At 31.7% G+C, this 5458-nt stretch overlaps 1 protein-coding gene across 1 annotated transcript in view; it reads right to left on the bottom strand.

Annotated features, from left to right (window-relative positions):
* LOC110107600 (protein YIF1B-B) overlaps positions 1 to 3067 on the bottom strand; it is an 11464-nt gene extending 8397 nt beyond the window's left edge. Inside the window, exon 1 of the mRNA XM_020837887.2 lies at positions 2959 to 3067. The gene's annotated coding sequence lies outside the window, so the exon portion shown is untranslated. The remainder of the gene's footprint in view (positions 1 to 2958) is intronic.
* Positions 3068 to 5458: the final 2391 nt, after the last annotated feature.

Genomic DNA, 5458 nt, shown 5'->3' with positions numbered 1-5458 from the left:
TTTTGAAATCGTTGTACAATCAAGTCATTGTCAATACCATTTAAAATATCATTTTCAATATAAGTAAGTAAATAATCATTCATCCAAGAGTCTTCCATACGATTGTGTAAACGATTCTTTATAATGTTCATTGTAGAAAATGCTCGTTCAACTATTGTTGTAGCAATTGACAATATCAGAGCAAGCTTTATAAGTAAGAACACCAAAGGATAAATATCATTCTTCCTAGTCTCCACCATTTTTTGAGCAAGTTCTCAAAGTCCTTTTAAATTCATAAATACATAATTCTATTTCATATCAACAATGAAATTCTCAATTTGATTATCTAGTATAATGAGATTCATTTCTGAAAAATCTGACGGATAAAATTTTGCAAGGTGTAATAATCGTTCTTTATCAACAACAACATCAAGCCTTTATCCCACTACGTGGGGTCGGCTACATGAATCCTTTTTCTCCATTGTGTCCTATTAAAAGTCAAATTCTCGTTTAAATCTAATAAAGAAAGGTCATTCCTAATATTTTCTAACCAAGTCTTTTTAGGTCTACCCCTACCTTTCTTAATATAAGTCAAATCTAATACCTCTACTCTCCTAACCGGGTCATCGCAAGGCCGCCGTTTTATGTGACCAAACCATCTAAGGCGACTTTCTCTAATCTTATCTTCTACTGGAGCTACTCCAACCTTTTCACGTATATGCTCATTTCGTATCCTATCTCTAAGGGTAAAGCCACTCATCCACCTGAGCATCCTCATCTCTGTCACACTTAACTTAGTATTATGCTTCTCTTTTAAAGGCTAACATTCGGCACCATAAAGCATTGCATGCCTCACTATCATCTTATAGAATTTTCCCTTAAGTTTGAGGGGTACATTTCTATCACATAACAAGCCCGGTGCATTCCTTCACTTCAATCATCCAACTTGAATTATGTTGATAATATCTCCATCTATTTCACCATCACTTTGAACAATTGATCCAAGATATCTAAAACGTGTACTCTTATTAATGACTTGATCGCTCAAAGTCACAATCCCCTCACTAGGTCTATTCCTACTAAAATTGCACTCCATATATTTCGTTTTAGATCTACTCAAGCGAAAATCTTTAGTCTCTAATGTTGACCTCCATAATTCAAGTTTACCTTTAACTCCCTCTCTAGTCTTATCAACAAGGAGAATATCATCAGCAAAAAGCATACACCAAGGTACATCCTCTTGCAAATGTCTAGTGAGAACATCCATGACTAAAGCAAAAAGATATGGGCTTAAGGCTGATCCTTGATGTAACCCAACCGAAATAGGGAAATACTTGGTCAATCCACCTTGTGTTTGAACACAAGTAATAGCTCCTGCATACATATCTTTAATGATTTGAATATAAGCATTATTGACTCCTTTCTTTTCAAGAACTCTCCATAGCACTTCTCTTGGAACTTTATCATATGCTTTTTCTAAATCAATAAATATCATATGTAGATCCTCCTTATTTTCTCTATATTTCTCCATCAAACCTCTTAATAAATGTATGGCTTCCATAGTCGACCTACCCGGCATGAATCCAAATTGATTTTGAGAAACATTAGTATCACGCCGCAACCTATGCTCCAAAACTCGCTCCCATAGTTTTAAAGTATGACACATTAACTTAATACCTCTATAATTCGCACAATCTTGTACATCACCTTATTCTTAAAAATAGGAATTAACACACTCATTCTCCACTCATCTGGCATTTGATATTTTCTATGAAAAAACAACCAAATTGTTATCAAAATTGAAATATGATTTTTTTGCCATGATTTGTGAAAATCCCATTTCAAACTTAAATAGGGCATGAGAACAAGAAAAATTCTTCTCGATGTTGGAGAATTAAAAGACCCAATATTGTAGGCCCCAATATTCGTCTAGGGCTTCATACACTTATGAAGCCATTAAAAGGTTGAGCATGTACAGTTAATAAATGAATAAGTCAGTAAAATCCTTTAAACCCACTTGAATTGGTCAATAAGATAGAGGTTGAATGTCGACTTAAAGCCACTCAACATTGGTCTAGGGCTTCATACCAACCGTGTTAACCTAATTCTATATCTTGGTTCAATCTGTCAATGATGATTGCTTGGTTGTATGTAACTCCTCAATTGATGAAAAGATTGATGATGTGAAGAATACTAAATACACTTTTCCAAAGTCTCTCTAAGAAAATATTTTGAATTTTCAACTAAAAAAGCAAATCAAGCTACTATTTGGTTGAAACATGGATGCTTCAATGAAGATGCAGTATAGAGGTAGCAGTCCACGGCCTGTCATTCTCCTCCTGACTGATCTGCTCACCCAGATCGTCCTATTAATAATCTCTCATTAGGCTGAGAAGGGGATTTGACTCTTTTGTACTGTAAATAATAATATAAAAAGGAGGGGATGTCTTCTATGTTATGCCGAATAATTTCTGAATACGAAGGAGTTCTTCCCATCTATGATTGAGTTCTATATTAGCTCTTGTTTCCTATGTGATTTGTAATGTGTGGTTGACTTGTTTATTCCCAATCAAACTACCCCATTACTAAATAAAAAATTTTAAAAAAAAATTAAGCAAACAAGCTCTAACTGCATTATCTTCCACTTGCGGCCTCAAAATTCTTGAAATATTCAACCGCGCAAGAAGCGCACAATAGACGGCAACAGGAAGTTGAACAAATTGAACAATATCGGAATCTGAAACTATTTTTGCATATTTTAGACGATATACAATCCCATTAGCATTTCAGGAAATGTGAGTCTAATTGAGAAAAATTACAGGTACTTACTAACCACAATTTGTCAATATCCAACGGAAAAACACGAAATTTCTGCCCTCGACCATTATAGATCCATTACATAAAATGGAGATGGACGAAGAACAGAATGCTAATAGGAAAGAATAAAGAATAATGAATTGAGAGAGAGGAAGAAATAACCTCCGACAGAGTTTCGTAGAAGGGAATGGAGACACCAGAGAAATCGGTGATCTAGCTCCAGATCTAGAAAAATGGAGCAAGCGGGCTGCGGTGTAAGCGCGGGTGCTTTGTTAGCGACATGCTATTAGAATGAAAATTTTAAATGTTTTTAATTTTGGGGGTTTTACATACATACCATTTTATTTTATGATATTTACATATCTACCATCAAAAATATTAATATTATATGACTATCACCCATAGAACAAATTTAGGTGCATGAAATGAAATATTAAATTTTATAGGATAGTATCAAATGATAGAAAATGAATTATATAAGTGGTATATTTGATATTAAAGTTGTATATGAGTGGTAGGCATGTAATATTAATGTTTTTTGTATTAGATATGAAAATAGCATGAAATAAAGTGGTATGTAAATTTTCCATTAATTTTTATATATTTTTATAGGGGGGTTTACATACACATACCATTTTATTTTTTGCTATTTACATATCTAATAACTGAAATTTTAATATTATAGTCTTATCACTCATATAAAATAATTTAATAAATATTTTATTTTATATAAATTAAAATTAATAATATTTTGATGTGGCTTAAGTATTCACAATATAATGATTTAGATAATGGATATAAAATTATATACAAATTATAACCCTTATTTTTTTTATTTGCTATAAAATTGCATTAAACAATTATATGAAGTAAAAATATGAGTCAAAATAATTAACACTTCAACATATATCATTCCAAAATTGGTGGCTAAAGAATGTCACATGTTGATATTTGTTAATCAATAATCAATAAGTAGATTTAAAAGGTCTATTGATTTTGAGTTGTGCGACTTGATGATTCTCTACATAAGAAGATAAATTGTATGACTGAGAAGGCTTGCAGTGGACAATTGATGTTACTCTTTCATATGTGTTCAGACAATGATTGATGAGGAATGATGTAGGTTGGACAACATCATGGAAGACATGTTTGACATAAGCTTAGCTAGTTGTCCAATCAGTCTCTCTTCTTATAAGGAGAATAAACAGTTCGACCACATAACGTTGCCTGACTTTAATAGTTCTCATTGACAATTTCCCATCATATGTCCAAGTGTGATCACCAATGTTCAATGGAAACTTTCGTTGTCATCTTTTCTTCCATGATATACAAAGTTGATTGAGTTATATACCACTTTAAGTGGCCTGAATCAACCTTTCTCCCTATAAGAGAAAAAATATTGAACAATATAGAAGGACTACATCAAACATCAATAACCAACTGACATCTAATGTCACTCTTTAGTCTTATGACATCGAGTAATTGATATATCTACTTATTAGAGGAATAGAGGGGATATTGAAGAAATTTGAAGGCTTTCCTTGGATGTTGTGGTTAATAAGAAACAAATATTAGATTTCAATGTTTGGTGTAAGTGACCACTGATGATGAATAACAAATGTGGAGTAAAATCAAGCAACCTAAATTAGTTGTTTTCATTATAGAATGATATTTTAGATCATTAGAATATATGAGGCAAATGTTAGTGGCTAATGAACATTAGACAATGATGGAGGATGAATATCCAAAGTTAGTGTCTAATTGTGTGACGGTTAACACCGATAATAATCTACATATAAAGTCTTGTAGTTGAGATTGTGGACATTGATGTTGGCATACGATGTGATAGGTTAATGGTCAGCTAATATAAAACTCGTTAAATTTGAAATATGTCTAGATTTTCTTTAATATAAAATTTATAATAGCCCATTGATTTATGCAAGTATATGTACCGAATCAAGTAATAAAGTGATAGAGTAAAGTGTTAAACCCATGAGGAAGTGATCTTCTAAATTGCAACAAAAACTATTGCGTACTTACTCCAATTGCATTGATTTATCCTACTGAAATGAAAAATGAAAAATTTTTAATTCTCTCCACATAATGAAAATTACGAAAAGGTTGATACTATTGTAATAAAGTATTTTTGAATGATATATGTAAATTTCATATTTTCTTAATGAGACGTTTGATTGTAGATGTGGATCATAGCATGTGCTTCCCTTTATCTTTATCGAGCTTGTAATGGTGAAAAGAAAGATTATTAGTCTTCATACAATTTTACTATCTCCATAGAACTTAGAATACTCAAACATCCTATGTTCAGGCATGTCAATATTCTTTTTCAATATTCCTAATTATTCTTGTATTTCTCCATTAAGGCTATACATCACATTAGATTTTAATTACACACTTGATCATTATATGCATTAAATGAAGAACGAAAGATATGTTGAAACATTATTACTTTCATTTAAGAATAAGAGTTTATATTAGCATTTAATAAGCTTTTTACATCATCAGCTCAAAATAAGAGATATAGTCATATATGGAAGAAATAACAAACAAACTCATATCCATTTATTCATAGAAGAATAAAATGCAAGAGAAGTAGTAAGAAATTTATCACTAGGATGAATCAAAATATCTTCTCTATACTCCT

The sequence above is a fragment of the Dendrobium catenatum genome, unplaced genomic scaffold (genome assembly GCF_001605985.2).
Source record: "Dendrobium catenatum unplaced genomic scaffold, ASM160598v2 fragScaff_scaffold_1061, whole genome shotgun sequence".
Classification (NCBI taxonomy): Eukaryota; Viridiplantae; Streptophyta; class Magnoliopsida; order Asparagales; family Orchidaceae; genus Dendrobium; species Dendrobium catenatum.
The sequence above is the reverse complement of the archived record's forward strand: the minus strand, read 5'-3'. Positions and strand labels throughout refer to the sequence as shown.